General features: G+C 33.7%; 1 long non-coding RNA gene across 5 annotated transcripts; it reads right to left on the reverse strand.

The window, feature by feature from the left end:
• Positions 1-1,297: 1,297 nt before the first annotated feature.
• Positions 1,298-12,968, reverse strand: LOC127788438 (uncharacterized). 5 transcript variants are annotated; one of them, XR_008020392.1, is made up of 4 exons: positions 12,581-12,956; positions 6,761-12,488; positions 4,224-6,381; positions 1,298-2,175 (listed from the first exon to the last, which is right to left on the reverse strand). It is a non-coding gene; the product is annotated as an uncharacterized LOC127788438 (long non-coding RNA). The 5 variants fall into 5 exon arrangements; XR_008020394.1 differs by having other exon boundaries at positions 1,304-2,175; positions 6,213-6,381; positions 12,581-12,953; XR_008020393.1 differs by lacking the exon at positions 4,224-6,381 and having other exon boundaries at positions 1,305-2,175; positions 12,581-12,952.
• Between the last annotated feature and the right edge of the window lie 9,939 nt (positions 12,969-22,907).

Consider the following 22,907-nt stretch of genomic DNA (forward strand, 5'->3'; position numbering starts at 1 on the left):
GATCAATTTTAGATTAACTCTTAACAAATCATGACCTGTTAGTGACCCCACCCAAACCCTAACTCAACCCATTTACCTATTTTGACACGTCTACCCGTACCCAATGAGTACCTTAAATACCTTATCACTACCCTTCCATGTACATTTTTTTTTGTACTCAAATCCTCCCCCATTAAAGTGAAATTTTGATAAACACCCACAAAATAAGTTACCATTGCCATCCCTAATGTACCATGTTTGTGCATAGTTGTGAATACAATAGAGGACAAAACACCCAACTTATTATTAGTAGTGTAATACCAATATGAAGCAACACCAAATACTATTTTAAATATATTGCTATAAATAAATTAATACTATATATTACAAAAATATGTAAGAATGAAATAAAATTTTTCATACGAAATAACATTTCAAAAACATAAAATTATTTAAGTCTTGTTTGAGAAATGCTTTATAGTACATTAGAATTCACAGCAACTAGTTATAAAATTAAATTTAGCACCAAAATCATAGGGCTTCTGTAAAAGCAAAGAAGGAACAAAAAATCAGGAAAAAAAATACAAGAAAAGAACAAAGTAGTAGAACAATACATACCATACGTCGATAATAAAAGATATTGACTGATACCTCTGGTATTAGGATGTTGGAGCAGCATAATTTAATCCCATACCAATCATGGGTGAGAGAGAGAGAGAGAGAAAAGCAAGATGCCACTTTTGTCTGCATTTGCACCTGCACCCCAGTGTCTAGCTATGTCATCTAGGGTTTTTGTACCATAATAATGCCTGCAATTAGGCGTGAAGATGACAAGAGAACAAAACCCTAGAGACGAACCCCAGTGTCTAGCTATGTCATCTAGGGTTTTTGTACCATAACAATGCTTGCAAGTAGGCGTGAAGATGACAAGAGAACAAAACCCTAGAGATGATTCACGGAGGTGCAGGTGCAAATGGAGATAAATCAGGGGCACCTCAAGGGCAAGCGCCATAATTGCTGCCACTCCACAAAATTGCATTTTTAATAGAAAAATGTTATTAGTATATCATTATATACATCTTGAACTACACAATGATATATTAATGTCCAAAATACCCTCACTTAAAACACTAAGGCACAACGAGGCGCAATAAGATGAGGAGTATATATGTCATTTAAGTGCCTTGTATAATTCAAGATGTACATAAATGATATACAAATAACATGATCATTTTCAATACATGAGATTTTTTATTATGTAAATAATTAATTTTATATGTAATCATATTATACTTACCAAAAAAAATTATTTTTATACCTCAAATTCGTAAACTTTAGAACATTTGCTCCAATATTTGCTCAAACCCATTGAGTAGCTTTCCTTGGAGGCCTCAACATTTGCTCTCTTTATAACAAGTACCAGTCAACATAATTGAAATATCAACCACCCAACCCTCTAACTCAATGGGTTAAAATCAAGCCCAACCCAGCGCAGCTAATAAGCCCCTGAATTGTTGAATGAATTTTACAAATTCGAGTGCAGCTGAGCAATCATCCATGTATAAAAAGGGCATCGAGTCTTTCAACCTTGCCAGAGTCGAGTGTTAAAAAGAGAGAATCACATTACATTTGTACACACTCTTTCCCCTTATATTTTTGTAAAGGGGCCGTTTCCAAAATACTAAGGAGCCAAGAGAGGAAAAGCAAAATGATAAAAAGGTATTAAAGGTGTACCAGGGATGAAGACCGCAGGATTACCGGGATTAAGCCCCCTCAAAGAGTTTGTAAACTGGCACAAAAAGTTATTGTATCGAGTCCAGCTATCATGCAAAATATTTTCCACAGTTCACATCCAAGAGAATTAGAGTTTATGATCGACAATCACTTGTCTTTTCAGGGAGAAAAAAAAAAAAGGCGGCAAAAAGGTTTGTCAACAAAATTTCTATTGACAAGCATTAGATGATATCTAAGGAAAATAAGCCAAAGAGACTCATGTATAATAGTTTGTTATCGAATATCAGAGTGCATACATAACTCACAAATCAAAATAGACTCGTTTCATATCAGAGTAACAGAACTCAGGAACAGAGAATACTCTATTTAACATCAACCAGAACATTTAAATAACTACATAAGGTCTTCGTAACTGTCAGAATGAGCTTCTTATCTTCTGATACATTCCAGTAGACCAGATTCCTGGCAGCATGTTTATGATTTCCCAAGTTCAAAATGAATACAAATCTTACAAACTAATGCAATAAAAATGTGAAATCTAAGTTAAAATTTTTAGCTAGAACTTGGTCGAGTAAAGATGAAATCTTACCATGTGGAAGCATCAAAATATTTATAAGTGATGCAAAATCAAAACAACAATAAAAGGAAAAAAAAATGTGAGAATCCAAGAACATAGTGAATCTTCGCAAGGATACATCATCTTAGTATCTCAGAGTCTATATCAAATTGCAGCCGCTAACTAGATATAAATATGGCAATAAGCCAAAAAATTGATAAAAAAAAGTTCTCTTTTGAGGTTCATTGATTCAGGCAGAACCATTGTTTTCCTTGAGCTAAACCAACTAAGCTTGTATGCATATGAATTTGATACATATACGCACAAGTATGATCAACAAACAAATATATTATAGTGATTTATAGTAAACCCTTAAAAACCCGCTCAACAATTTAATAAAATGAATAAGAATTATCAGCGTCAAACTTTTTCTTTAACAGATTCTGTAGTCTGCAAATACCAACTGGCAATCTAGAATTAAATAAGGAATTAGATAACAGTATCAAGAACCTGCTCAACAATTTGGTAACTTGTTATAATTGAAAGGCAGGGTGATTAACTAAATTCAACAAGGACCTCTTTAGAAATCAAAATGACAGTTGAAGAAAAGATCAGTAAAACCAAAAAATAGAGGTCCTACTAGAAAGCAGAATTAGCCATTTATTGGGTACATAAGATGCCATTACCCCTTAAAGGTTAAGCTTTAAGCCATTGCTGGGTTGGTGCCTGAACTTTTTGCTCTGTTACCCTGACCGACCTTTATGACTTCCCCCTTTTATGTCTTAAGGTTCATAATCAAGTGAAAATATTATAAATGCTTGAATCACATTTATGAAGGTCTGGGTAGTTGTTATAACTTCTAAGATATCATTTATTTATCAATCATAAATGCATTTATATTCATATTGAGGGGTCTAGCCTGTCTCCAATCCACCAAAAAATTCAAGTTCCAGTATAATCTTCTAGAAGGTGAGGTCCATGTCTGGTTGATAAAGGCCCCTGTTTAAGCTCTAGGGCAATTTCCAATCCAAAAAAAAAAGCTCTAGGACAATTAAGATTCATGATGCTCTATAATCTAAATGTAAAAGAGGAGAAATGATAATCATCCAATATCAAATTCATTTGAAATATCAAAACACCAAAATGAGATAACATTGCATTAGTTTATAGAAAAGAGAACAGAGAATAAGACTGAATTTAGATATACAGGACACCTCCATAGGAAGTTGGAATTGAAATAAAATTTGTCTGCAAAAATGCAAGTATTTGTAAGGAGATCAAAAGTGCACAAAACTCCCCCACTTGGCAAGGGTCATAAAGGGTTGTTTTTGTATGCAGACTCTCCCTTTGTTAAAAGAACTGGTTCTACAACTCAACCTCATGACCTTCTAGTCACGAAAGAGTAACATTGGCATTGCTATAATTGCTCACTCTCAAGATGCAAGTTATAAGTAATTTGGCATAAATCAGTCGAGCTAGCTAGCCCAGAAACTAGAAAAAAGCATGTTGTGTCAGAAAAAATATAAGTGACCTTATACAAGGATAATAGAGTCCATATTTAGTTGCATGCAGACATTATTCATAGCACAGAAGCACAGAATTCAATTCAAAAACCTTTTTAATTTTTTTTCTTATTTTAGGTAAAAGAATCTACTAAGTGGAAACAGGAGGGGGGAGGGGAGCAAAAGGACCTGTTAGACCATGTTATGTGCCAAAGGACTTTCCAGATTAAATGGGAATGCATAAAGTCTGCTAATCAGAAGAGGACCCCCCCCCCCCCAATCCCCACCCCAACCCCAAAAAATAAAAAAAGCAATGAAAGAAGAGGAAAGGAAGCTGGCTGAACATAATATATGTCAACCTACAAGCCACCCAACTTGGAAGGCGAAGAAAGCAAATAATAAATATATGGGATGCCAATAGAAATAATAGGAAAAGAAAACGAAATAACTACCTTGAATTTAATGGTAGAAACCTTTTGGCAGCTATCAATCAGGCAGAACTAACAGCACTCTGTTAATGCCAATATGGTGAAATACATCCAAATTTGCATTGTAATCACAAGTTACCATGTTAACAGACAGGAATTAGCCAAATCTTCACTGTTATCTATTTAAACATGGTAAACTATGAAAGAGCAGGAATAGCGACACAAGGTACCATTTGTACCTTTTTTTCAGCTAGATGCCACGTGCACCTTTTTTTTTTTTTTTCTTAAAAAATCTGAGACATTAGTCACTTCAAACTGTCAATTAACATGTAATTATAGAAGCAAAAGAATAGGATAAGTACATCCGAACCATACTTGAACAAGTTTAAAAGAATTGGAAGAATGTGAGCCACATAAGGTGCAATGTACTTGTGCTATTTTTCATAACATTTTCTGAATCAGCCAATAACTAAATAAGAAATAGAAACATGCAACTCATAATAACAACAACAAATGAAGTGCTAATCCTACTCTGCCACATGAGTTCTTACTCATCAATCATTTCTATCTATGGTCTTTCTATAAGGCCCTTTTAACTCTAAAAACAACAACAATATATCATGCATTAATCTCACTTAGTCAGTCAGCTACATGAATTATTGCCAATCATTTCTATCCAAAGCCATATCTTTTGGAAAGCTCTTATCACTCATATCATACCTAAAAGTCTCCCACCAAGTTTTTCTTGATCTTCCTCTACCTCCTTTGCTAAAAGACTTGTTCCATTCCATCCAATCTTCTTCTTCTCCATTCCATTCCAACCTTTATAACTACTAGACTTGTTGTCACATAACCAAACTATCTTAATTCTATCTAACCATCTTATCTTCATTAGAAGGTACTCCAACCTTATTACAAATAATAACCTTATTTTTAATTTTTTTTCTTTCTTTTTTTTGTATAGTCACACATCTATTACAACATTCCCATCTCCATTAAACTCATACTTTGCACGTATTAGCGCTTCACTGTCCAATATTTTGTGCCATACAACAAAGATGGTCTTGTTTGTCTTATAAAATTTTTCTTTTTAGCTATAACTAAATCTTACTAACACATAAAACATCAAAATTTAACCATCTCACCTTAATTCTATGGGTAATATCCACATCAATCTCTCCATCTTTTTGGATGACTGATCCACTGTATCTAGATCTTGGACTAGTTTTTCTTAGAATGACTTGATTTCCAAGTTTCACAATAACATTATCCACATCTAAATTTTAATAAACTTGCATTTCATGTAGTTGATTTTCAATTTACTTAACTTAAAACCACTAGATTCTAAAATATTCCTCCAAAACTCACAAAGAGGCTCAAACTAACAAAGTGGCTACAGAATCAAGCACTTACGTCAATTCCTAAAATTCTACTCACAATTATAGCATTTCAATTCACTCCAAAAGAATAACCTTAAACAGTAGATTGTGGCGGCACCAATTGCAGATTCCGCGTTAATCATAGGCTCCATAGCTTCCAACAGCAAATAAATTTCTTGAGGAAACCAACAGCTTAAATAAGGTGTTAAACCTTATTGCCAACAATTGGCTTAAATGCACATAAGATATTTTGCACCAGCACCTTGGAAAAATTCTGATGAATGCATTTCTTTATTTGATGCGCTCTTTGGTATTTCAGACCATTGTAGTTAAATTAACCATAATTGGTTTTTGTCAACACAATCAAGCATTATAGACTCAACTTGCTCATTAAGGTTTCCATTGTCTACTTTGCAATTTAAACCCATATCTAAATTATTCAATCTATCCATTTAATTTTTTCAAATCATACAACAAAGGCTTCAAAAGAAACAAAAATGATGAGAACAGCCATTAATTAAAGCTCAAATATTTTTATCTACTTGGTTATAATTCAAGGAAAATGAAAAGAAAAATTCAGGATTAACTAAATAGAACATGTAGGCCTTTAAGTCATTATTGTCATCAATTGCACCTTATACTAACGTTGGGGTCGGTGCCATGGCATTCCAATGTCAATTGACTTCTAAAAGTTATATTGACAATTCAAATCCATGCAAAAGAACAATGCGATAAAATTTTCCGCCAAATGCCCTTCCTAATGCAACCCTGTAGCGAGGAATGAGATAAAATTCCAACGCCAACTGCATATAAAAATGTTACATGAGATGGCAGTGAATGAAGATAATTAATATAGTTGCGTTCAATCATAGAGTTGATATTGTGAAACCAACCTGTATAACATGAAAATACAACTTATGTAAGCCTTTAAGATAAGGAAAAAATGCAAGCATGTTATTTTCCTTTATGTATGTCTATTCTAATTTTTGTGGTAAGTTGCACAATTCCAGAACTAAGTACACTAACATCTCTCAATTTTTTTGGATAAAAAAAAGAAAAAAAATAAAGAAAGAAAAGGCAAGTAAAGAAAGGAAAGAGTCTGAAGCTAATTTGACTCGTAAAAGTACATAGTAAGCAAATAATACAGATGAGAACACAAATAATGAGCTTAATCTAAGTCACCTGACTTCAAATATCTCATTCGCATTGTCGGCAGGAAAGGCCAGAAGTCCAGCTAGCAAGGTGATACGTTGCAGTATCTTCACTTGCATGTAGACCGGGTGTCTCCCACTATTAAAACCTTTATTGCATCACTCTACTAAACGTACTGAACTCTTCCACCTAAGCCGAAAATGCATCTTTATCTTCACCTTCATTTTGCCAATTTCTATTTAAAGCAGTACTCTCCAAACGCACTGCAACATCTTGATGCGCTTCCAGTATCAATCTGTTGCCTCATCTCTCAAGTAATTCACTATATCTTTCTGAGCTCTAAATTTCGGTCTTCTTTCTCCCTATCATAAACCTGTGACCATGAGAAATTTAGTGCTTCAAGAGCCCGAGATGGGAGTGATAGATGATGTTACAGCCAGTCTCAGCTCTGCTTGGCAGCGCATCAGAGTTCCAGTCGTTGTGCCGCTCCTAACAGTTGCAATTTACATATGCGCGAGCATGTCAATTATGCTTTTTGTTGAACGTGTTTATATGGCCTTCGTAATCCTGTGTGTCAAGCTGCTGGGGAAGAAAAGATATACCAGGTACAAGCTGGAAGCCCTGAAAGAGGATATAGAGCACAACAGAAGCTATCCTATGGTGTTGATTCAAATACCTATGTTCAATGAAAGGGAGGTATACAAACTGAACTTCACTCCACTGTTTTCTAAAAGTAATCTGCGTATTCAATGCACTCAATCCACAAGTATCGCACACATTTAAATTGAAAGAGTTTTTGGCTTGTTATTTTCCTATTCATGGTATGTTATAAAAGTTCATTGCAAAATGGAAAAGGAAAAAGATTTTCCAGTGTTCAACAATCAACAATAATTAAATTCTTTCTGGATTCAGGAATGGATATTTTTTCTGAGCCAATTTATTTAGTTTTTTTTCTGGGTACGTACATAATTACTGATAGTTACCTGATTTATAATATATTATGTTAGCTCTGAAGCTCAGTGAGGAAAGTATCCCAGTATTTATACGGATTTGGTTCATGAGCTTGTTAAAGTTGTAGCAACATGTGAGGTAATAAAAAAGACAATGATTTTAACAATTTATCTCAGCTGTTCCAATTTTTGCTGAGAAAAATCTGTGGGTGAATATAGTCAAAATTTGTCCTGAAGTGCATTTCTAGCATTGCTTCATCAACAGTAATAATTATGTTGTTATCATTATCTTTTAGTTATAAAATGTTCATACAGCAAGATATCGGTTTAGAAAGATTGTTTGCAGTTCTATGGCATGAAAATTTACAACTATGTTCATGAATCAAGATGCTTATATGTTCAAATATTAGGGAGTTAAAGAACACACAAGTAACAGAAGCAATACATGTCCATATTGCACATGCCTTGGAATTGTGACATTTCTCAATTTAGTAATAGACCACAACTCTAACTCTGATATCATCCTCTACTACCTTATAAATGCAAACACAGCACAAAATGCCTAGTTGACATTTCATGACATAACCATCTACAAGCATCATCTGAGGAAATGAACAAAGGCAGCAAAATGCAAATGGGTAATGAATATTCATCAGATGCCATAATTACCCTCTTTTCTGATAAAACACAAATAAGCATGTGGTTGGCCTAATCTGGCTAATTTTTAACTGTATTGTTACGTCGTATTATGTTGTGTTCTAACAACTTTAGCGCCATCATTACAAACTTGGGTGATGTAGCTCTTTTATAAAAGAAACTACATACCCATACACATAAATCCTCCAACCATAACCAGGCAGACAGGATGTATTACAGTTCCTAAGTATGACTATCTAGAGACTTTTACGGCTAAACTTATAAGCAATTTCAAGTAATCCCCAGTTACTTCTTTTTAGGTTTACAAGCTTTCAATTGGAGCTGTATGTGGACTTTCATGGCCATCAGATCGTTTCATTGTTCAGGTGCTTGATGATTCCACCAACGAAGTCCTGAGGGTATCTCCTTTTGCCTAACAGAACCTCCAATCAAAGTCTATTACACTTGGAAATTTGCATTGATTTCATTTGCTTGTATGTGCAGGCTTTGGTAGAACTGGAGTGCCAGAAATGGATAGAAAAGGGAGTGAATGTCAAGTATGAGACAAGGAATAACAGGCATGGATACAAGGCCGGTGCCCTACGTGAGGGTCTGCAGAAACAATATGTGAAAGATTGTGAATTCGTGGTAATTTTTGATGCAGACTTCCAACCTGATGAAGATTTTCTTTGGAGGACAATACCTTATCTTCTTGAGAATCCAGAGTTGGCTTTGGTTCAGGCCAGATGGAAATTTGGTAAGGCTAACAGTAATCCAATCTCCAACTGCATGAGCACCTGGTAGTTGATGGCCCATCAAAGCAATTTTATTCTATTATCAACTAGTATAACTTTTTTAGTTCATCCATGCATGTGTCCAATCCAAAATAATAAACAAGCCAAATGCACACAAATAATTAGCCATATTTGTTATCCACTCATCTTCAGATTAATTGCTTTCTGTGAACTTTGTAGTTAATGCGGATGAATGCCTGATGACCCGTCTCCAAGAGATGTCACTAGACTATCACTTTAGTGTTGAACAAGAAGTTGGCTCCTCAACATGTTCCTTCTTTGGATTCAATGGTAAAATAAACTAGAACTTTACTACCATACGAATCATTCCTCAGGTGGATAGTAAGAAACCATTCCAAAAAAATAATACTGAAAGAATTTTCATGAATAAAATTGTAGGGACAGCTGGTGTTTGGCGGATCCAAGCAGTGAATGATGCTGGTGGATGGAAAGATCGAACCACAGTGGAAGATATGGATCTTGCAGTCAGGGCTAGCCTTAAAGGTTGGAAATTTGTCTTCGTAGGGGACTTATCAGTAAGTTTTTTTGGCCATCCTTTAATTTCACAATTTGTTGCAATTTATTGGAGTTCTTCAGTAAACCAAGAAACCATATTTTTCTCTATATAGGTCAAAAACGAACTTCCAAGCACCTTCAAGGCTTACCGGTATCAACAACATCGTTGGTCATGTGGCCCAGCAAACTTATTCAGGAAAATGACCAAGGAAATCATCTTCTGTGAGGTGAGGAAATTAATATCGTATTTCTTAAACCTATTCAGGAACTCTTTTCAAAGGAAACTCATGTAATACCTTTGTTATATTATGCAGAGAGTGACCTTTTGGAAGAAATTTCATGTCATTTATGCATTCTTCTTTGTGAGGAAAATAATAGCACATTGGGTCACTTTCTTCTTTTACTGCATTATTATACCAGCAAGCATCTTAGTTCCCGAAGTCCACCTTCCCAAACCAATAGCCATATATATTCCAGCCACCATTACCATTCTGAATGCCGTCTGCACTCCCAGGTAACTATTATCTAAAATATCTGTCACATCCCTATATATTTCACAAAATAACATTTGTTTATGGGAGATTGCTTGCTCATTGAGATATAGGTCTTTGCATCTTCTTGTCTTCTGGATCCTGTTTGAGAATGTAATGTCTCTACATCGATCTAAGGCAGCAATTATAGGACTTCTAGAAGCCAACCGAGTCAATGAATGGGTTGTAACTGAGAAGCTAGGGAACACCAGCAAGCATAAGGGCAATGCCAAAGCATCAAAGAAACCACGATCACGAATCGGAGAAAGGTATTACTTGCCAAACATACATCACTATCATTCACTTGAGTATTCATTCAGCCAAAAAAGAACTCGTCATTAAAGCAAGAAGCATGTTATTCTCTAGTCTCTGGAATATGACAATAATACCTTGTTGAATCTTCTAATGCATAATTTTGATATTTATAATTCTGAAACAGGATCCATGTCCTGGAGATTCTAATGGGCATGTTTATGCTGCATTGCGCGATCTATGATCTACTCTTTGGTAAAGATCATTTCTTCATATATCTTTTGCTGCAAGCTGGAGCTTTCTTCATAGTCGGATTTGGGTATGTTGGGACATTTGTCTCCAATTAGAGCTTTACATGAACAACTCAAGCCGCCGAGAAGAGTAAACATATGCAGTGGGCTTAAAAGTAGCATGATGGATGAGGGAACCAGGTAAGAGCAGCAGTGGTGTGATGAGTGTACCTATTAGAATGCTAGAGCGTAAGTTATTAAGGAAGTTATTGGGAATCAGTAGTATGCGTAGAAACCGAATAATGCCTATAGTAAGTGTCAATAGTTTTTCCTTTGAAGTCAACTTGTCTTCTATAAAATTGTTGTTCTATGTTGAATGAGTAATGTTAATTTCAGAGAGTGAGTGAGCTTAAAAAAAGTTATCCTAAATCATGACTCTTCAGCATAAACATTTATGTGAGGAATGTTCCAGTTCCAAGGGTGAATATTTTGGGAGAACAACTACCATGAACTAAGACACGATGCAATCACAAATAATTGTGTCAGCCCCCAACATCTTGGTTATGAGATATCCGGATACCAAGGAGCCAGATGGGTTTCAAAGACTCCGAAGTCTTCCTCAACCCAAAGCCTGCACCCTGTCTAGTGCTGCATATTTATTTTCACAAAGTAGGTTTTTCTCCCAACTTGAACTCATCATTCTTTCTATTCCATGACCTGAAATCTTCTACTTGGACAAGTTGTCCCGAAACTAATGCAATCAGTTGTAATTATTATGTAAACTCAACTGTATCTTCAAGTTTCCACATTCTGGTCCTACCAAGAATTTTGTACGAAGCACTTGCCTCAATCTATTTAGGACACCTCGCCTATTCAGTAATTTATCCTAGTTTGACTACACTAGAGAGATTTCGTAACCAACCAAGTACTCTACTCCGTGCAATACCAGTGGCGGAATGGAGATAATCAATTTTCCTGCTTGGCAGTACCAAGACTGTTGCTTTTGCAAAAGTTCTAAACTATCTCAACCAAGTCTTACTCGTCATCTACAGGAAGAAACAAGAATCCACGTCTAACATTATTCACTATTTTCAGGTCATTTACATTCCATTTAAAATTAAAGTAGATTGATGTACATGTTATTCAACTGCCTACGAATTATTCACTTAAAAAAGCTAACTGTGGCAAAAAATATCCAACAACCAATCACTAACACCCGTTATCTGTTTACCTTTTAACTTTGGATAGGGAATGTCCTGGTGGAGGAAGCTTCACAAGCTAAGCTAGACAACAACTTTGGAGGCTATTTTATCCAAATACAGGCAACTGTAGCGAAAAAAAAAATGTTACTGCCAAAATGGAAACAACCTCTTTGCCAAAAAACAAGAGAAAAAAGCTACATACAAATACGACACTGCCCGAACCTTGCAAAGAAAGGAGTCTCGTGCACTGGGGAACAGGAACTGTAGCACAACATAGGGTATATTGCAATAATGTTCCTATACTACAACTAAATTGTTCTTCAAGGACTAAGTGCACTTGTTGATCCTTCAATAAAATAAGCGTTCCACGAATCAACATATTCAATTTCCCCCCTGTTAATGGTGAATCAAATATTGTTTTCCCTAAAGTTTCCGTTGTTTCTGTTTCTGAAACCAGGAAAACAAACCTAGAAAACCAAAAATTCTCTAAAAAAAAAAGGAAAAATTTGAACGGGTTGCATGCGAAATACAAAGCATTAAATCCGGTACAGCTAAACAGAGAAGCAATAAAAAGAAACCTGGCCTACGATCTCTTCGCCGCCTTCTTCCCGCGAAAACCAATCTCTCCAAACCCTTCAATTTCGAAACCTGAAATGATCAAAATCCAACAGCCCACAAAACCAGTTAATGGGAATACGTAATAACACTTGTACATATCACACACATTGATGACATATTACCAATCGCTTGCCCAGATAGAACTAGACTACAGTCGAAAGGTGAAATTGGATCCCGGTCACCGTCCGTCGACCCACGGCCGGTGATTTCAAAATCAAACGGTACAACTTGATAATCGACGGTGCGAACAACAAAAACAAAATATCCTCTCTGTATCGAATTTCCAGAATTATTTTCAATTTTTTTTTGTACCCTGTCGGAGTCGGCGCCTCTCTTTCCCTCTTCTTTCTTTCTTTATTTTTTTTTTTTCAATTACTAGTCGTCACTCACACTCACACTACTCGAACACATGATTTGAACAAAATAAGTAAATTAAATAATTCGACAGACAAATTTCGATCCCTAATATAATTGTAAATATAAAAGTGACAAATATTTTTTATTTTCAAAATCATTCCTTACCTATTAAATTATTTTCTGATCAGAAGTCGAACTCGAGTACATAAGTTGAGGCCAAAGAATAACACCCAACGAATTCTTCTTTTTATCACTTCATCTAGCCCTCTGACACCTCTATGCCCTTTTTTGTCTCTTTAAGTGGAAGCTCTTCGTTCTTTCTTTTTTTTTAATTTATTTTTCACTGGAAGCTCTTCATTAAGTACTAAAGGAATCTCAAAATGGTAATACATCACATCACCCATTTATGGTAGCTTTGTGTGGGTCCCTTCATTTTGATTGGATCAATTATTTACCAGAGAGAACGATCTCATGATTATGTGGGCAAGCTCAAGCTGTGTCAAACTAGGTCATGGGCCAAATGAGCTAGGACAAGCAAGCCCGCCAGGCCCACAACAAACCATGTTACGCTAAGGCATAAATAAATGTAGGATGATGCTGGAGGCTGCAGGGTGAAGCTAGATTATTTGGATTGTTTTGGGTGTCAGTGGTGGATGGTGGTGTCAGTGTGGGTGCTGTGTTCGGTGTCTCGGTGCATGCGTTGTTGCCATGGGGGTGACAAATTTGGTTTTTTCTTGTTTATTTTAAACAGCTATAACACTTGGCTGCATAATCAATTATAAAAAGCATTTAAAAAAATCTTATTGTGTTATTCTGAATTTTTTTATATTACGTTTTAGGATATGTTTAAATTTAAAATCAAAATTATTGTAAACATAATTATCTTTTGCATTTAAAAAAATAATAACTAATGATATTTAATTTATTAAACTTTCTTTTGTGTAATTCTTTTAGAATTTTTTTTTTAATTTTAAAGTGTTGGGCCGTGCTCCGTGGGTCTTAGGCGGAGCCTGCAATACCAAGTTGTATCGGGCCGGGCTTCCAGACAGACGGGCCAAGCTGGCCCACAACCTGTCCAACCCATTTAACACCTCTAGTCTCTTGTATGATTTTTAATAAAATGAAAAAAAAAATATTCAATATACAATAAAAAATCAAAATAGTATACTAAACCTGCTAGCTCAGGTCTACCCAATTGCCCCAATAACTTAATTTGACATGCCCGGGATGTATGATATTGGCGTTGAGATCAGATGAACAACACACAGGTATTTGATTTGCCTTCCTACAGTTGCGGTACCGTGTTAGGAGTGTGACTCAATACCTCATCGAGTCATATAAATAAAATGGGTTGGCCGTTAGTGTTTGCAGCCCAATCTCATGTATTTCATTAAATTCATTAATTACATCTGTATCTCATGGCCCATATATATAAAGCAATAAATTAGGAAAAATTGATTATCGAGCATTCGTGAAATTAGAAGCAATGGTCGATCTAAAAACCCTAGGTTTTGATTCTCTTCTTTGTGTGTATCACTCTATTGGGGAGAGATAGTGAAAGATTGAGAATTAGAAATGTTTTAGGATTATAGACCTTGTAATTTAACAAAAACTTTGTATAATTTTGTAATCATTGTACTAGTGGCCACGATATAGTAAATTGACTAGAGGTTCTAACTCTTACCATGAGTGGGATTTAATTCGAATCCAAACACGTAAATCCTTATATTCTTCTTCGTGTAATTGTTTGATTTTTTTTTTTCGGGTTCTGTTCTATTATTGTTTTGTTCAATCCATTCGATCTTTCCGTTTTCTGTGTTTTCTGTTGATTTGATTTGATTTGTTCTTACTTATTCGAGGTAAAAGCATCTAACATCAACTCACAGAATAAACAGATGAAGCATTAAAGTAACATTTCACCCATTGTTTTAATATCCAAATGTCGACGGTTTGCTGGCCAACAAACCCATGGGTGGAATAATAATGTGATTAATAATTGTGCTGACATTTTAAAATCAAAAACCGAAGCAATGGAGTTAAGGGGCTTCAATTCAATTTGGTGTCGGGTGAGTGGGTGACTTTTTGTCTTCCCCGACATGATTGCCCTTTCTCAAGATTGGAGTGCATCTGAGCTCATCTCAGCCTTTGCACATTCAAACCAATTATCAAATTTTACTTGAAAATATGACAGGATACGAATCATTCCTGAAATATGTATTTTAGGTAAACTCCACCATGATAACAGACTAACAGTACTTCCACTTTGTTTCCATTATGAATTCCTTCTTCTAATATTTACTTATTGTTTCCCTTTATCTTTCTTCATCTCAAGCAATGTATTTCATTTCTTATCTTCATTTTCATTGGGTAAAAAATAGTCATCCAATATTTTTTTAATTTCTAAAATAAAAATTATTTACTTCTAAAATTGTTTTAGAAATAAACTTACCATATACTCTTTAAATTTTGATCATTTCAGTCGGGAATGTTTCGAATTTTTAAATTTGCCCAATTAATCTTTAATTTTTTTTTTTTTAAAATTAGTCACAATACCAATTTGGTTACTAAAGGTGATAAGTAAATTTATTGTATATCTCCGGAACTTTTATTTTTAGTCAAATTAGTTTTTGATCTGTTTTTAAAGAGACCACGACACCCTCAAAAAACTAAACTCTAAACCTTACACAAGTAAAAAAAATTAGCTAAACTATTATAAATAAAAATTATCCTTAATATCGGTTTCATTAAGTTAAATCAAGTCAATTTTAATGCAAAATAGAAAATAAAACTCAGAAATACTGACTATGGTTCATTGAAATCCATAATTGATGATTGGACTCTCTTATTAGGCTGATTCCAATACTTTCCTATCCCAATCCTCATCTCCAAATTTGAGGCATGAACGCTGGTTTTTCTCCTCTAGCAGCAGTCACCATCACCATCTCCAATCACCAAATTTTTGGCCAAGCCGAAATGGGTCACTAACATTGGTGAACGATCTCATCGCCATCTCTCCATCCACAATTACCATTAAAGTGGGAGAGGCCGGGTAGACGCACGAAGGCTAAATCGGCCAGAGAAAACGAGTTGTAGGTGAAGGCGAAGGTGAAATCGATCGGTGAAGGCGGACGAGTTGTAGGTGAAGGCGAAGGTGAAATCGGTCGGTGAAGACGGACGAGTTGCAGACACTAGATCTGGCGGCGATAGCAACCGGTGGCAATGTTCTAACCATTTTAAGAAAGTCCAAAAATTGATTTGATAAAAAATAAAAATAAAAATTTCAGGGGCATATAAGTAAAAGAACTAAAATTTGAAGGATGTACGATCAAATTATTTAATTTCATTTGTAATAGATGAAATGGCGTGACATATAAACATATTCAAGACATTTAGAAAATAGTTATTTTGTCTGATAGTTACCTAAACTAAAACTTGCTAATAACACCAACTAAGACTAAAAGGACAACTTTATTAGTGATATTTGATTGGAGAATACTCAAAAATATAAAATTGTTCTTATTGACCAACAAAAAAAAAATGATATTTACTCCTGTATCACGTTGTCTTGATTCAAGATATAAGTGAACGGATTTAACTCTCAAATATTAATTTTAAAAAATCCAATACACATACACTAAATTTAGTATTATTCGAAATTCATTAAAAAAATCTCTCACCAGGCTTGTAATTGTCAAGTTCGGGAATTTTAAAAATAATGCATCTTATTTCACTTCATTAAACTTATATAAAGGGCAAGAAAATATGAATCCGACTTACATTTTTTCATTTCATACCATTCATTGGTGCCAACCTTGTCTCTTCTTGTGTCAAGACAAATTTTAAAAATCATTTCCAACCACCATCAATTCTCATTACACTAAAATTTACAATTACTAATTTAAATTCAATATCCAATTATTACTTGAATAATAATCACTTGTGATGTAATTCAAATTTAAAAAGATATAACAAAAATGACAACATCACATCAAACAATGTTTTTCTGGTATATCACAAGAGGAGTTTCATTACTTGTAACAATTTTACAGAAATTATATTGTGATATCGAAGATGGAGGATGCAGCGACGGTCGGTTTGCGAGAGGCGAGGTCACGAGGCAGCAAGAGGAAGGTGGCGAGAGAAGATTGCTAAAAGCGACCAAGAGAAAGGGAGATAAATTAGAGAAGATGCGGCCATGGGAAGGAAAAAGTAATTTTGCAATTGAGTAAGGGGTATTTTTGTCATTCAATTGTGTTTGAACCTATCGATAAGCTTTGTGTAATCTCAATCGCCATCTCCAAATTTAGCGAACGAATGTCAATTTTTCTCTTCCAGCAGCACTCGCCATCACCATCTCCAATCGCTAAATTTTTGGCGAAGCTAAAATGGGTTGCCAACATTGGCGAACGATTTCTCACACCATCTCTCTTCCCTCAATGACCATCAACGCAAGAAAAGGCCAAGCAGATGCATGAAAGTTGAATCGGCTGGAGAAGACAAGTTGCAAGCAAAGGCAAAGGCGGATGAGTTGTAAACATCAAATCTAATGATGACAGCAACTAGTAGAGGCACCAATAGCGACGAGCAGCAGCGGAAACAGTAACAACGAGCAGAACTGGCGACGACAACGTCTTCTTTAGCGATGAGGAGGAACATATCAACCGAGTTTGTGATTTTGGAATTTTGTTGTATTTATTTTTGTATTGGTGAGTGATAGTGTATATTTGGTTATTGATTTGTGTATTTAATTATTAATTTTGTATATGTGTGTATCTGATTATTAATTTGTGTATTTACTTATTAATTTTGTATATGTGTATATTTGATTATTTTGTATATTTAATTATTGATTATGTGTATGTTAAAATAAATGAAATTGAAATTTATTAATAAATAGATGAAATAGGGAGTCAAATAGAAAATATAATAGGAAATATTGTTGAAGTAGACATAATTTTTGAGATAAAATTAAAATAAGAAATGAATTATTTATAATATAATAAGGAACAAGATAGGAAATATTGCCCAAATGAGCCTTATTTCTCTCTTTTTCTAGGTTTGCTAGAACTCATTCTATTAGTTGTAGATGACAATTGCTCTATTTTTTTTTTTTGTTAAATTTAATTTAATTAAATGGATATTAGAGATAATTTTTTAATTTAATTTAGTTCAATTAACATTGTTTCTAACCATTTTAAGAAAGTTCAAAAATTGATTTGATAAAAAATAAAATTAAAAATTTAATGGCATATAAGTAAAAGAACTAAAATTTGAAAGATGTACGACCAAATTATTTAATTTCATATGTAATAGATGGGATGGCGTGACAAACAAACATATTAAAGACATTTAAAAAATAGTTATTTTGTCTTATAGTTAGCTCAACTAAAACTTGCTAATAACACCAACTAAGACTAAAAGGATAACTTTGTTAGTGATATTTGATTGGAGAATACTCAAAAATATAAAATTATTAAGATTGCGTTTTTTTTGTGTTTTTAATTTTCAGTTTTGAAAATTCATTAAAATAGAAAACTAAAAAACACATTTACTTTGAAATTTTGAGAAAAATTATTGTATAACATTTTATTCAATAAATTAGATTATTAAATCATAAAATTAATTTTTTTTACGAAATTTTACTATTAAAATAAAATAATAAATTTGATTAATGAATTACTGACATCTGAGTGATAGTTTATATTAAATATTATTATACATAATATGAGTAATATACTTAATAATATACTATATATTATTCTATATTTTCTATATGTTATACTATATGTTATTCTATATTTTTAAATATTAAATAAATATATAATTTTATTTATAAATTTTAAGAATTGATTTTTTTTTCTTCTTTTCTTTTTTTCTCTTTTCTTCTTCTATTCTCTCCAACATCTTGCGTCTTCTCCTTCATCGACGACCACCGCCGGTCAAAAATTCATATGATTAGAACTTACCATTAGAAATGCCAAGCCAAGGAAGTTAACATATACAAAAATGGGCCAAATTTAACAGATGAATTTTCATAAATCTGATTTTTAATTTTCGATCAAAATTAAAAAACACACTAGCAATAGCCATCAGCCACCATGAGCGGTGGTTTCCAACAATCAAAAGTAACCACTTGACACTCTTATCCCTATCGACCAACATACCAAAAAATCAGCAATATCCAACGGCCAAATCTCCATAGATCTAAGTTTAAACATTTAGCAAAATACATATCGTGCATACATACATATATATATATCATGGATTAAAAGGAGAAAGAAGAGAAGGATGGTCACGACGGTGATGGCGGTGGCGGTGGCAGTGATGGTGATGGTGGTCGACAATTGTCATTAAACGACAATCGACAATGGTCGTGGCGGTGATAGTTTTGAATAGAGAATGAAGAGAAGGAAGAAGAGATAACAAATCTGAGAGATTGTTTGCTATTTGCTTATTAGAGGTGACATATCTAGGAGATGGTGGTCGACTATAGTCGTAGTGGTGATGGCCTTAAAAGGAAGAGATAGGAAAAAAATAAAAAAGGGGGAGAAGGAATAGAGAGAGCCAAAACACGTAACATGGATTGTATTTTTCATATTTTGAGCTTAGAGATTATTTTGATTGAAAACAATCACAACAATTGAGTTTTTTTCACAAATTTTTTTCTTGTTTTGGAAAATATATTTTTAAAAAATAATAAAGTAAATATGTTTTAATTATTTTAAAAAATTAAAAATAATCTGAAAATAATAAAAAGAACGCAACTTAAACTATTTCCAAAAAGCAATGGGATTTATATGTTTATTTATTCTTATTGACAAACAAAAGAAAAATGGTATGTACCCCTATATTACACCATTAATTCTCAAATATTAATTTTAAAAAATCCAATACACATACACTAAATTCGCTATTATCCAAATTTGATTAAACAAATCTTCCATCAAACTCGTATTTGTCAAGTTCGGGAATTTTAAAAATAATGCATCTTATTTTTTTTTATGTATCCTAGTGATATTTTTTCATTACATACTATTCATTGATGCTAACCTTTGTCTTTTCTTGCGTCAAAACAAATTTTAATAACCGGTTCCAACCACCATCAATTCTCATTACACTAAAATTTAAAATTACTAATTTAAATTCAATATCCAATTATTACTTGAATAATAATCACTTGTGATGTAATTCAAATTTAAAAAGATTTAAAAAGAAATGATAACATCGTATCAAACAACGTTTTTCTGGTACATCATAAGAGGAGTTTTGTTACTTGTACATAGAGAATTATCGACAACTTTACAGAAATAATATATTGTCATATTTTAATAATTAAAATATCATGATATCAAAGAGGGAGAATATAACACCGATAGACCCGTGAGAGGCGAGGCGACTAGAGGAAAGTGGGCTGCTAAAGGAAGAGGAGAAAGACAAGAGAAGAGACGGACAAGAGAAGGGAAGGATAATTTTACAATTAAGAGAGTAGTATTTTTGTCATTTGAGTGTGTGTGTGTGATTTTGTGTTGATAAACGTGTATATAAAAGTAACAAAAAGTGTCTTTATGTGGCCGAAATTTGTCCCTTTTGATGAATGTATTGCGTAAAACGTTAGCCAACAAATAGCAAATCAGACTCAAATTCACTTATAAAAACTATCCTAAAACGACGGGACGAGGGGAATCCATCCAAACCCAATTGGTAGTCTGAAAATGGCTTGGCAGGAAGGAGCATCTCCCACAGATCACTCCTCCTCGAATGCCATTGCCAGGGACCCCTCTGCCCTATTTCAACATCAATATCATCATACCTGTCCCTCCCTTTAGGTCCCGCATATGAACAACTTGCTACTAAAGTCAAGAGTTGTACATCGCCTTAGATATTGACATTTTAACCTTCTTATTTCTTTCTGCCTAACAGAGTACGATTTGGTGTGGGGTTTATAGTTGTGCGTGACCCGTGGGGTTTGAAAAATAAGTGTTAATTACAATTTTTAATTTGAATGCACAGGAGGATGAAAGTCAAAACAATTCTTTACGTTGAAAAAGAGTATTTTTTTCCCTAATTAAGGGGGTGTTTGGCTTACTTTTTTTTTTTTCATAGCTTTTAAACTATTTAACTTTTAAGCTAAAAATTAGATAGCGTTTAAGTTGATAATGTATTTAGATAAATATGATTTTAAACTATCAATTAATAGTCATGTGTTTGATTTGAAAGAGGTGGTAAACTATCAAAAATTGATAAAAAGACCAAAATAGACATAATGTTAAATGATATAAAATTATATTATTAAATATTAATAAATTATACATAATTATTAAAAATATATTAAAACAATATTACTATATGTATTATATATATATATATATTCATGCAACAGGGAGAAGCACAATGGTCGATGGTGGTGATGGCCGATGGAAAACGACTAGTGGGGGTGACGACGACGGCTGATGGTGACAGTTGGAAAAATTAGGGTGGCAAGAGGCAGAGACAACAGCTTGCGACAACCCAGCTGGACGATGGCGACAATGAATTTGGAGAAGGGGCAACAATGACAACAACAATAATGAAAGAAGCGAAATGAAGATGAGAGAACAGAGTAATAGAAGAGAAAGATAGCAGGGACAAGGAGCGTAAATATTAAAAATGTTTGAGGGTAAAATAATAAATTAGTCGATCAATGCAATAAGATGGTGATAGCATTTTTGCAAAAGTTAGGGACACAAACTTTTTTCAAACACTATTGTAGTAGTGTTTTAAGCTACATAACTTTTAAACTAATTAGTGTTGTCCAACACTTAGAGAGAAAAACATTACATAACTTATAAGCAACTTATAAACAGTCAAATCATTTAGCCAAACACTCTCTAAAAGGTCTTATATAACACGTAAATTGAATAATTCTGACAAAATTTTAATAAGTAAATGAAATTTTGAGTATATAATATACTCGTCTCTAAACAAAATTAAACCCTAAACTACTACATCATTATGTAGAAGAATGTTTGGCTACATAATACGTTAACCGAGTGCGTGGGTCCAAGCCTCCAAATAAATGGAGGACTGTTTTGGGGGGTTGTGCGTGAAGGTTCCTTGTTTTGATTTTGGCTCTTTGGATTTGGTTCATTGCATCATCAGTGATATCAGGCAGTGCATGCGGTTAGAGTCAAACACGGACAATGGCCCGGTTTCGTCATTGTTCTTCCTTTCTTTCAAATATTATTATTAATAAATGAACCCAATTTTCTTCTTACATAAAATTATTAATAAGAATTTATATATTCTTGTCCATCCTCAAACCAACAAAGCCAAAAATAGTAGGCAAAAAGTGTCTACCCATTACAAACTTATGGGTTTAGCTCAAACAATGATTATAAATTAAAACATTTTTTAGGAAAAAAATATGATTTTTCTAAACAACATATAAAATCTTTTTGTTTACAAACAATATATATTTCAATGCGTGCTTTGTTATGGTTGGACATCCCAACAACTCTAGAGACAAATACAAAAATGTCGTTTGGGAGATAACATATAATCGAACAACCCAAATTTAATTAAGAGGCCCAAGAAGATGTCGTGTCCGAATTTAAAAGAGATTTAGACTTGATTCAAAGTTATTCAAGTTAAAAGGAAGACAAAAGGGGTTGAGCTCAAGCCCACATTCATGTTGTATTACCGACTTGCTAACCTCGCATAAGATATCAAATTTAACTATTGATGTGATATAATCTTGACATTGTACTTGTTCTTTAATAAATTTACATAAAAATATGATTGTTCGGCAATTAAGTATCTCGTTAATGATGTCTTGACTGTATCGTTACTGCATTATTTAGTTTCATGTACAAGGACTAACTTAACATATTATATTTTGGGTGTTAAAATAATATATATTTTTAAAAAAAAAATTAAAATGATTAATTATGATACTATTCAATCAAAATGAATGGGTTTCGTTATTTCAACGGCACGCGCCCGTGGAATTTTACGATTTAATATATGTTCCATATGAGAAGCACGTGAGATGACACGGATCCGTGGCAGATTCAAGATGAGAAATTGACCAGTTCATTTCCTTGTAGAAAAAAC

This window comes from Diospyros lotus, chromosome 13 (genome assembly GCF_014633365.1).
Source record: "Diospyros lotus cultivar Yz01 chromosome 13, ASM1463336v1, whole genome shotgun sequence".
Taxonomy (NCBI): Eukaryota; Viridiplantae; Streptophyta; class Magnoliopsida; order Ericales; family Ebenaceae; genus Diospyros; species Diospyros lotus.